Raw genomic sequence first — 12193 nt, 5'->3', positions numbered from 1 at the left:
CCATGTCTGCGAGTTCACTGACTTTATCTGCAGCACCAGTTGGTTACCTGTGGAGGGTTGTAGGTGTCTGCGCATGCGCGGATCCTGACGGTGTGGTGCCTGCACGCCACCTCGGCCAGTCCTGGAAGTGCCACTCGCCTGGAGGAACCTGCGAGACACGGCCACCCGGCTGCAGAGCTTCCTCCTGGAGCAGCTCACGGGGGTGTCTTAGAAAGCAACACAGCCCAAAAGACATTGTAGGGTAGCAAAAAGCAGGGACAGGCTTTTTTTTTCCTTGGAAAAAAAAAAAAAAAAACATTTGCTTTCTTAGAAAAAATTATCTAGCATCCTTTTTTTTAAAAAAAAAAAAAAAACAAATAAAAAAAACAAACAAAAACCCACCAAGTTCCTTTAATTCAAACTTGAAGCCTGTCATGGGGAATTTGGATAAAAACTTTGACATTTTGCAAAGTTGCCCTTGGACAAATCATAAGCATTGAAAGCTCTGAGACACAGACACCGTGGAAGGGCCTCTGCGCACACCGGAGCGTTTGGGAAGGACATTCATCTTCCTGCAGCCAGGTGCGCTGGTAATTCTGTGATGTTCTCATGCGTTTGTCCTTCCCAAAATGATGTAGGTAGCACGTGGGCGAAGGCCAGAAGAAGGTCATGTGTGCACACGATTAGGAAAAAATACAGCTTGTCTGGGTCTGCAGGCATGCAGGGCTGTGGTAGAACAGGCACAAAGGAGGTACTTTGTGCCTGTGTGTCTCCTGGTGCTTGCGCAGACACGGAGGTGCATCACTTCACGAAGCCCAGGACACACTTGCACAGCCGTCTGGGGTGAGGGTTGCTGGCTGGTGAAGCGCAGCTCCCACATTTCAGGTAACTCATTCGTTCCGGGGGGATTTGTGGAGCTGCGGGTTGATGCAGCGCCCGCAATCCTCTGGGACACCTCTGATGGTCCTTGCGCAGAGGGATGCTTCCACCTCGTGAGCCAGAACTGCCGGTGACGAGGCTTTCTCCTGCTTATGAACATTTTTATACATCACCTCTTGCTCGAGGTCCCAGCTGCCGACAGCTGCCCTTCCACAGGCACTGCTCATGCAGACATGGACCCACGGCCACCTCCAGTCACCCATGGAGGAAAACAAGACGACAGGGAGAACAGTAGTGAAGGACCTCATCCTCTAGGCCTGCCCGGGGCTGATGAACGGGTGAGGAGCCGCTGCTTTTTAATACCAAGGGTCTCATCTCAGCATCATTTCCCATCGCTCCGCTCCATCCCCCCGCTTCTCCTGTTCGTATGGGAGCGCTCGGTTCACACTAACAAATCTGAGCATCCCCGGATGATTAAAGGAAGCGCTGCCTTTTAAATCGCTCTGATCGGGGTTGATGGCTGTGTGGAGTTGGACGCTCGGCTCTAATGATGTGTGAAAATCTTCCTGCTGTGACCTGTCGTTCCGGCTGTGGAAAATAAGGAGAAAGGCGGAGGGGAAAAAAAAAAAAACAAAAAAAAGGAAACAAACCAAAAAATAATAAAAAAAAAATCCACCAGTGGGAGTCCCAGATGAGACAGAGGTTTGTCACTCAGGACGGTCCCTCTGGGGCTCCGCTCGCTGCGGAGCTGGGAGGGGCAGCCCTGCTTCGCAGCGCCGACGGGGATGCGCAGGATGTGGCACCGATGGCTTTCTGCTCCGTGGTGGCGGATGAATCGTGGTCCTCCTTCAGCACAGGTCAGCGTGACCAAAGCAGCTGACCCACGTTGGAAGCCCACTGCCGGGCCTGCAGGTTTCATGGTGGCTCCATCCTGGCTCCGGGTGGTCCCACCAGTATTCCCATGCTGGTGCTGGGGGGTATTATCTGAGATGCCGGAGCATCACTCAAGGCCATGACTCCTCTGAATGTCACCCCGTGGCGAGCTGGATAGGGGGTCCAACACCCCCAGCCTGGAAGCACAGCACTGTGGCTTCACCAGAAGCCCCACGGGTGTAGGAAGAAGGGTCTGAGCAAGCAAACCACACCGTCCCCGACGCACAGGGACCGCTGGCGGACACCTCTCCAGGTTAGCCTCCACCGCTGCTGCTGACAGGGGACCAGCCGTCAGCCCTCTGCACGATGGCGATGTGAATCCAGCCAGTATGTTCTCTGCCCTCTTTCCCCACCACCTTCCCCATTCTCAACGGCCCAACAACACCCGAATTCAACGCAAATCTGGACATGCACAGCCCAATCCTTCCCCTCCGGACAAGTTTGCTTTTTAGAGGTTCTCCTCGCTGAGATTTGCCGTTCTGCGGCAGAGGAGAATGGCCGGGTGGGCTCTGAAACGAAGGATGCGTTTCCTTACACTCGGATGGGGCTAAACAGAGGCACGGGGGGAGGCCGGGCGCCTGCCGGAGGTGTCCCGCGGCGAGTGGCCCTCAATGTGACATTGATGGCTCTTAATTCTTAAGCCTGCTTTGGAAGGATTTCAGCAGATCCTATTTAATCACTGCAGCCTCTTCATCTCCCCTGTCTCGGCTGGGGGTAATGTTACGGGTTCTGCTCCGCCGGCTCTCTCCAAGAACTGGCCACCCTCCTCTTCCTCCCCGTGTCCCCATCCTGGGAAATGCCACCGAGCCCTTCGCCTGCCGCAGGGTGCGGGGCTGCCGAAGCCAGAGCCGCCCTCGGCTTGTTTATTAATGCACAGCTCAAAGAGCATTTGCTTGATTTCCCCCCGTCCGCAGGAGGACTCCGTCTCTCGCTAACGAAGGGCACGGCTTCCTGCAGGTGCGCTACCAGCTCCCCGCAATTGGGCTGCGCCTTGCATAGCATTAAATATTTAAGCGCTTGTCAAAACGTTGTAACGATTTTTTTGCCTTGTTCCATTAGCTCCATTTCCAAAGGCCACCACTGGAACTACCGAACATTTATTTCTATTGAATCCAGCTTAGAAGTTATGATCTGAGAAACCGGGAGACAGGACAGTATGTTCCGCGGCACCTGCTTTTCCCCACCGCCGCTCAGCCGAGACACGTCAGCCTTTGAAATATCATTTTTATTCCTACCTTCGAAAAACTAAAATAAAGAGATTGATTCCTCCGCCTGCTTGATTTGCTTCTGCTGGCTAAATAAGGCACATTAATATCAGTTAGGTGGCTTCCCCGTGTAAGTTTTGGGGCCGTCGGTTTAAACGCCTTGTGCGGTTTGTGGTACCGGCCACCTGAGCTGGGTTATTTCCTTCCCCGGTGAAAAATAAAGTGTTGTTATTACGTGATTTTCCTGCTGCTAGCAAGGTGAATCTTCCTCCCTCGCAGTCTGTGCATGAACAGCATCCTATTATGCTAATACTACGAGTATTAGACAAAAAAGCACTGAAGAAAGCCAAAGAAGAGAGCAGTTTGTTCTGGGGGCAGAGGGTGGGCAGGGGGGGCTGCAGGGGGTCTGTGGTCCTTGGCTTTGCTTTGGGTTCACCGCATCGGCGAGCGGGGCAAGGCCAGAGGGAGCCGCATGGGGTGAGGGACACCCGCAGCCCCCAGGGACATTGGGGAGGTGCCCAAGGCACCAGCCCTCGGCCACGGGATCCCACAGCAGGGCCACCACAGAGCTCAGCTCCCCCCCAAGCAAACCCCGAGGGGATGGGACTGCTGGTGGCAGCCCCGCAGTCACCACCCTCCCCTCCTTTGGGGGAAAAAAGGGGAAGTCTAAAGCATTCTTAAAGACTTCCCTGCCTTTTAATTCCTCTCTATTTAAAGAAATGCGAGAGCCCAAGAGTTCCAGCCCCCCTGCCTGCGCCTGGATGCTTCGAAAAGTTGTAATCCCCGCTAGTGACATCACGGGCCGTTGCCATGGGGATGTCACAAACTCATTGCCATGGGGATGTCACAAACTCTGGCGCTGTGACTTCACCACGGCGGGGATGGGCAGCAAGGGAGGCAGCGCTTCCCAGCCACCAGGGTCTCCGGTAATTAGCAAACTGGCATGGAATAACGAGGCTGAAACACAGGATAGGAACATAAAACCATTTTGTAAGTATGATCTATTGGAAAGTATTCCCTCTTGAGAAAGTGCCTCCTTAATGGATCCCACGCTCTTAAGTAAACCACGAAAGGCAGAGAATAAAATAGAAATTATAGTGATTTGTTTTATTGGGCATTTCATTGAGTAATTAAGAGGATAATCGGGAGAAGGAACATTAAAAGGCGTTACGCTCAGCCCTCGCCTTGCTCTAGAGGAGCGAGCTATTGAATGTGCAGCATCATCTGATGTTTCCCTGTGCTAACGCGGGGTTCCCTGGGATGGAGGAGGCATACATGCATGGGCTGCAGCACGAGGGGTCGCATGGAGGATGGGAAGGGGTGAAAAAGCAACTCCACCATGGCCCTGGTGGGATGCCAGAGCTCTCCCAAGAAACGCGGGGTGGGAATGGCAGGTTGCAGGGAGCAAACCCCCCCCCTTCACAGCATCCTCTGGCACGCGGTGCCAGGCTCTGCCGCTCGTGATGGAGCGTTTCAGTGCAGGTGAGGCTAAAGGGGGAAATGTAAACCAGCCCCGGCTGCAGAGGAGCTCGCCGTGGCGAAATGCGTGCTGATGAAGCACCACGGCCGAGGCAGAAGTGGCAGAATGCTGGAAAACCAGCTGAAAGCTGAGCACAAGGGTCGCCCTGCGCCAGGAGGGCAGCTCTGTCACCCACCCCCCTTCTAACACCTCTCCCCCATTTTACCTCCTCATCTTTTCCTTTGGAAAACATGTATACAAGTACCTGTATAACTAATCTGGATCCAGACAGGACCCAACACCACTCTAAGAGCCCTCAGTGGTTGCAACTCAACCTAAGCTGCTTCTCTGAGACACCCAGCCCTCCCCACAGACGAGGAAACCTCGGTGCTGGCCGACACACCCATGAAACAAAGACCCACTCAAGCAACAAAGTCTGCAACTCCTTTCCCATCCCCAGCACATCTCACTCCACCCCATTTACCTGCCGCTACGTCCACGCTCCAACACAGACCTCAGGAACACCGGGTCCCACCAGGGGCTCTGCAGCCCACGTCACAGGCTGGGGACCCCATTGCCCACACATAGCCATCTCCTAAGTGGCCCCAGGCGAAAGCCAGCCCCAGCGAGAGCAATCTGGCCACTGCAAGTCCCAAATGGCCAGGGCAGGGAGCAAACATAAGTGCGGCGACGGGGAAATGCAAACTGGAGTGACAGACGCCATGAAAAGAAAGGGCTTTGCTGAAAGCAGCGTGTCCCACTGGACACGCGTTCATAAACACCGAGACGACACATCGGCTAGTTCATGTTATTGCCTCAAACCACTTGGCTCGGGAGACAAAACGAGCACCCAACCAACCCAGATAAACGAGAAACCCCAACCTGCAACATGGCAGTGCTGACCAGTTGCCAAGAATTAAGTAGTTCTTAGGTCCTTGCTTGCTCCAGGACCCCACACTTAGGAAAGCACATCACCTTACACGCAGGAGAAGGCTGGCTTGGTTTAGACTGGCCTCTGTGGCTGGAAACCCTTTCTTCCTCCCTAAGAAGATGGATGTGACGGCTATAATCCAGTTGCCATGCTGGACCAGCGTTTCAGGGACAGTGGTTTGCCAGGGCTGAGCCCAAAGTGTCAGATAACTGTCGGAAAATCCATGTTCAGAACGTCACCATCCCTCCCTTTCCCTGTCCTGGGAAGCACTGCTCCCCTCCGTCCTCCCCTGCTCAGGGACAGCAATCCCATCCTCTTCAGAGCAAAGTAAAAGACTTTTTGGCTTGTTGCTGGCCCTTACTGGCCTGAGAGCAGCTTGTTGGGAGGCTCGAGTGCTCAGCACAGCCCTAAACCAAGGCTCCTGCTTGAAGCTCATGGATCAAGGCTGGATTAGGAAAGCCCAGGAGGAGCCTCCAGCTCTGCTCCTACACTGCCAAGGCTGCCCGGCAGCAGCAGCCAAGGCAGCTTCACCCTGCCCAGCCCTTCGTGCAGTCCCTAAGAAGCCGCTACGGTGCTGGGGAAGCGGCGATTTCATATGCGATGTCCGACTTGACCCAGGCAGGGGGTAATCGCGGAGCGTGTGCTCTGCTTTTCAACGCCGCTGCAGGAGCGGAGCCGAGCCGGCCGCTCCCACCCTGTCAGCATCGAGAGGAGCCGCACAGCACACTTCCACAGCAAACGCAGGATAAGACACCGCCGTTAACCACCTCTGCCCGCTCAGGCAGAGCGGACGGAGCCCGCAGAGCCCAGAGGTGCTTGGGTGCAGAGCGGGTGCCAGGCAGGCACACAACTCATCTGCGGCTCGAGACAAGTTTAGAGAAGCACTTCTGAAGTTTCCTCTCGTGCAAACACCGTGTTTCCCCCCCCTCTAGCCAAGGCAACAAGCAGGTTTAGTGCAACGCAAAAGGGGGAACAGAGAATAAAACGATATACCAGCCCGTACCTGCAGGTGCATCCTTCCTTTCTCACCGAGCAGCGGGGAGGACGTTGCTGTCTCTCGGTAATTTTCCAACATCCTGTGTTGCAGGTAGATTTACGCACTGATCAGAGTTGGAGCTGTTAATAAAAAAGTGCAAAGAAAACAGATTTTACTGTGAAGTGTAGGGCTGCTTTTCCTCCAGCTTTGCATTATCATGACTTTCTCTTTTTTTTTTAATTTTTTTTTTTTATTTTTTTTCCTACGATTGACCACGTTTGGTGTTCAAAGCTTTAAAAATAAATCGCAGATCTTCTTTCATCTACTATGCATGAGAGAGTCACGATCATTACATGGCTTAAATGGATATTTCGGGAGGGACCCCGGCCCCAGCAGTTCCTACTTTAACTGGGAGCCAGGGGGATTAAGCTAATTTGCAAACAACGTTACATGCCGGTTTTACTTGAACTCAAGGGAAAAGGCTGCAGTGGCTACTTGTCATTCCTCGTGAGAAATCGAAAGAAATGGAAATTGAGTTCACTAGTAAAAAAAAAAAAAAAAAAAAACCAAAAAAACACAACGGTTTGGTTGGTTGGTTTGTTTTTTTTTTTTAAAAAATCAGCAGCAGACCAATTTCTTCCCGCACCGGGGGAACATCCCAGGACTGCAATGAAGCCTTGCCTCAGCACGTAGCGCTGCCTGGGCCCTGGGGACAAACAGCCCGGCCGTCCTTTTCCCGACGGCGGGTTTTTGACTTGGAAAGGTGGAAGCATTTCTCCAGCTCGACTTGAGCCACTTCTTCCTCACGCGGTTGGAAAGACAACTTTCCCCTTTAGCATCGCAAATGCCTTCCCCCGGGAGGGGGGAGCTCCGATATCTGCAGCGCTGCATCTTCACAGCGAATTGCCCATCGAGGACTTTGTGGCTAATATATACAGTGAGAAGCAGAGGAGCTAATATAATGCAATTTTCCATGTTTACTGCATTCTTCCAGTGGTTGAATCCACTGATTACTTCCTATTTTTCTTGCCATTTCTTCCCGAGCATCCCTTTTATTTTTGCCCTGCTTATCTGCATACAGAGTCATTTACCCGTACGGCTGGTGTAACGGCAAGCAGGGCCAAAGCTATCATTTCTCCTCCCTTTCAAATTGAATCTTGCAGACCTCGATCTTTGCGATACCGCTATTATTTTGCCCGTATCTGATCTAATGAGAATCAGCCATTATTTTTGCCTTTAAAAAAAAAAAAAGAAGAAAGAAAAATGAAAAAAACTAATCCGAGCAAAAGATAATGATGGCTGTGGCACTAATGATCCTTGGCATATCTCCTTGCAGCGACTCTGGTGCTAAAACAGAGACCGTTTGTTTCCCTTCTCTCTACAGAACCACAGGATTGACCCCTCACGCGCAGGCAGCTCCCCACCAATAAACAACATTGCCCCAATCTCCCGGGGGATTCATCTCACTGCCAACTCTCGCAGCAGCCCTTCTTATTGTCTTGACTTATTTACCCAAACAGTGGAAAAACAACTCAAGTGGAGCCGGACGCTCTCCAGCAACATGACTGCAACCAGTTTCTTCAGTTTCGGAAAGTTCCTTCCGAAGAGAGACTTGATCAAATCAGTTATTAATCGAAAAGGGAAAGGGACATTTCTTACAATACGAACACTACCAGGAAGTGATCTTCATCACTGCTCCTTGAAGATCATGGCAAGACATTTTGCCCCCCGGCTTCCTTGATGCCCCCCATCTCCCAGCACAGTCTCACCGGCTGGAGACCATCCGCTGAAGCATCAAGCCAAGCTGTTCTGTACGTGCCAACCACATCAGCCAGCGGGGATTTACGTGGGAGAGGTGAGGAGGCAAATTGAGGAATCCTTCTCCACCCTTCTCCTGCACCCCAAACACCCAGAGGTTTTTCAAGCAGCGGATGCGCCCACCCGCCCTCCTCACTACACTTCCACAATCCGCACCATCGCTCTGCGGTTTCTATCTACACCACGCTCTTCACCTCTGCCTGCAGCCCAGAGACCTTCAGGCGCCCTCCTCTTCCCCCTAGGAATATTATAAATAAATCACAGCGCCACACTGAGCTCTTGGGCTCACGGCACTGGCAGAGCACAGGATCCAGCCTGGATTTACACAGGTGAGACTCTGGAAACCAAACCAAGCCCTTCCCAAATACTCTGCCGAACTGGCCTGATTTGGGAAAGCCTTTGCTCACATCGACACGGAGCTCCCAGCTGCCCAAGCCGTAGCACTGCAGGGACACGAGCATTTCTTGGTCTAGATACAACACAGCCTGTATTATATTTATTATTAATGAAAGATTAAACATTATAAAGAGCATTATTAATTTTAAAGCTACTAATAATTATCAGCTGTCCCTCACTTCACCCTGCAAGCCTGAGAGCTATAACAAAAGAGCAAATTCCAGCTCAGAGCATCTTTAATGGAGGTTGCCATGACCCAGAGCCCAGCTCTGCAGCTCAGGGCCACGGGCGTTTTCTGCAACTGGGGAGGAACCTCAAAGGTCTTCTCATGCAAGCAACAATAAAAAGCTGGGGATGACAGAAAAATAACTCTCCGTTATCCTTGTCTTTGGAAAGAAGGACTCGCACCATCCTCCTAGCTCTGCAACACCAAGTTGTCTTCCTGTGTCCGCACACACATCACCACCCCGAGAGCCCAGGTTTGCACAGTGACGCGTGTCACCGCAGTCATTAGATGGTGATAACCCATTTCAGCACCAAGGGAAAGTCTGCATTTCCAAAAGTGTTCCCTGCCCTCTTCCTCCCTGGGAAAATGCAGCTCTTCATGGTCTTAGAGGAGCGTGAGCCAAACAAAAGTCACTACAGACCCTTCACAAATGAGTTATCATGGGACAGGACCATCCCTGTGACCAGATAACACTTGCCTCACCTCCCAAAAGCACCACCTGCTCCCATCAGACATGCTCCACCAGCACCGGGGGGACCGAGAGCAGGGCCATTTCTGCCCTGAATCCTCCAGCATCTCAGGAGAACAAGCAGAGCGGGGAGCCACCAACCCCAGCAGGAATTCAGGGTGTCGGAAGGGCGCGTGTGCAAGTGCAAAGCATCCTTTGCGCGCCAGCGGTAATGTTCTCCTGCTGGCTCTGGCACATCAGCATTGACGGTGAATCACATCTCCTTTGTATTTCACTTGGAGGAACAGGGAGAAAGAGGTGTTTTACAGAGGAGAGTCACAAAGAGCCCCTCTTTGGAAAATAAGCTATTTTTGGTTCTATAATCCCTTTCCTGGGGAAAAGGGAGGGAGGCCCAAGAGACTGAGGGAGCTGCTGAAACCCAGAGAGGAATCCAGCAGCAGAGACTGGAGCATAATTCAGGTATCAGGGACCAACAACCAGGATCAAGACCCATGTTTAAAGACCGTACCAGCCTCAGGACGAAGATCTGTGCTTCAGCACACGTCTGCCCACCAATACTGCTGTGGGCCACGCCAACACGAGATGCTGCAGAGCAAGAAGGTGGCAAGGAGCACTTTGTTTGCTCACCCAGATCCTTCCTAAGCATGCAAACACCTGGCTCCTCATCCGAGTGCTAATTCTCACCCTCTTCCAGCCCAGTTTTTTTTGCAGCTTTTCTGCACATCCAGAATACATTTGAGCGATCAGCACAATGTTTAGCGAGAAAATCGTATGCTACATTTCCGCTTGGCATGATTTTGAAATGGTTAAGCTGTTAAGCCCTGAAAGGGAAGTTTTAAGAATACAGTGGCGGGGGGGGGGGGGGAAAGCAGCCAAACCCAAAAATAAACCAACAGTGGCAAAATTAGTGTGTGACATAAAGGAACCATTTGGATGGATCCCTTTTTCCAGAGAAACGGTGCATGCTGGCTGCTGCTTTCCAATGTCAGGATCTCTGCAGTTGTGTAGCACTTGGACTTTCATTACGACAGCAGGGAAAATAACAAATTGAAAGTCGACGCTAGCACACAAGAGAGGGAGAAAGTTTTCCTAAGCTAGCATTAAACCTCTTACAAGCTTCTCTAAACCACAGCCATGTTCCCCCCCGAGGCCCCTTTGCCCATCTCACTCTCCCCCAGCAAGGAGAATGCTGTCGGGGCAGGAAGATGTTGCTTGTCACACACGCAAACGCTGGTGTAAGGACTGGAAACGGTCCAGGGTGAGGGGGGGGTCATGGCAGGTACCCTAGAAATGCTCGTGTATCCACATTTTCCAAATAAATCCTTCCAAAGAGAAGCAAATCCTGCCCATGGCTCACCTTTGCGCAACATGACCCTAGCGATGCTGGTCCCTCCAAGGATAGTCGGGTTCTGCCTAGGGTGTGCAGGGGGACGGAGAGGACTCCCCACCTCCACCCCGACCAACTTGCTTTGTGCAACGCAGTGACAGCAGCGCAGCCCCTTCGTCCCCTGTGTCACTCAGAGATCCCTCCTGCATTATGCATTTCTTTGCTGCTGTGCGAACTGACTTGGTGACCGACTTACGCAGCCAGTTACTGGGCTGAAGGACACAGCTCCACTCACAACCATTTGACACTGATTTTTACCACAAAATGCGATGCAATGCTGGATCAAAAGACCTCCCAGAATCCATACATGTGACAATATCCCACTACAGCTGTGACACAAAGCATTAAGGTAATGACAGTGCCAACAGCATTCATACCTGCTACTTTTAGATCCACCCAACCCAGCGCAGCCGAGACAGACAAGGGCTCTTTTCCTCCCACTCCAGCCTCCCCTGGGTCGCTCTGAAGTGTTTGCTATTCAAAGAGTTCTTGGAAGAGAGCTGTCTCTCCCGGGAGGGTTTGGATCAGAGGCATCAGGTTAGGTCACCTACAAAGGTAACGGTGGGAAAAACCTCCCTCCCCAGAATATTCGCATCTGTGTGCATCTCCGCAGAGGTCAAGCACGCTCCTGATAAGGGCATCTCCTGGCCAGTTCTGTACATTGACCCAGCTTCAGCTGGGCATGATAAAGACGACAAATAAAGAGCCAGAGCCAGCCTTTTCCTCCATCTCCTAAGGGTTCTCCCGCCTGTGTCCTCCTCTACCTTTCTGAAGTACCAGAGGATCTTGCATGGGATGAAACCCGTGACCTGTATCCCCAAATACCTCTGCTCCCCCAGGGAGGCAGGGACCCAAGCAGCCAACCCATCATCTATGTGCAACCTGAGAGGTGTTTTAAGACCTGCCTAGACAAAGTCAACACCAGCCCGATACACCACCGGCAAAAGTCCTGCTTCAAGGGGGAAGCTGGACTGCGGGCTCCCAGAGGTCCCTTGTGTCAGCATTTCCAAGTCCCGCCTCGCGCTCTCCTCTCCTGGATTCACCCTCATCCACAATCGAAATTGCAATTCCTCTGAAAAGCTCTCTGTCGCTGTAAGTGGAGAATCTCATATCTGAAGCATTGACAAAACCCTGGCATTTAATTTTTATTGCAAAACCAAAGCCCCCTCTGCGCATGGCCCTTCCCTAACGACATACAGCGTCTCCGTAGCTGTCAATTACTCCCGAATCACAGCGCGGTTACGAACAGGTTGCGCGATGGGGTAGAGCACACAGTGACCCGCAGAGGACTCGGGCTGAGAAAACAGCACGATAAATAATTACTGTATTGCAAGCCAAAGGGCAGCATTTCCACTGATAACATTCTCACAAGGCGAGAGGAGGGGGGTATTTACTCCACGCTGGTGTTTCCGTAGCAAATTGCTTCCACGGTGCCGGCTCAAGGAGCTCTTGCTCCCCATTGCTGGGGGAGGAAGGTATTCAGGCATCCCCAGCCCCTCGGAGGAGCCAGGCGGGCAGGACACAGCCTGGCAGCC

General features: G+C 52.2%; 1 protein-coding gene across 5 annotated transcripts in view; it reads right to left on the bottom strand.

Moving 5' to 3' along the window:
• The window catches only part of ELFN1 (extracellular leucine rich repeat and fibronectin type III domain containing 1), a 111784-nt gene that overhangs the window by 81450 nt on the left and 18141 nt on the right, over nt 1-12193 (bottom strand). For all 5 annotated transcript variants that reach the window (XM_074598474.1, XM_074598472.1, XM_074598471.1 and 2 more), the window contains exon 2: nt 6390-6502. The gene's annotated coding sequence lies outside the window, so the exon portion shown is untranslated. The remainder of the gene's footprint in view (nt 1-6389; nt 6503-12193) is intronic.

The sequence above is a fragment of the Larus michahellis genome, chromosome 8, assembly GCF_964199755.1.
Source record: "Larus michahellis chromosome 8, bLarMic1.1, whole genome shotgun sequence".
NCBI classification, from domain to species: domain Eukaryota; kingdom Metazoa; phylum Chordata; class Aves; order Charadriiformes; family Laridae; genus Larus; species Larus michahellis.
Note: the sequence above shows the minus strand (reverse complement) of the source record. Positions and strands in the feature narration are given on the sequence as shown.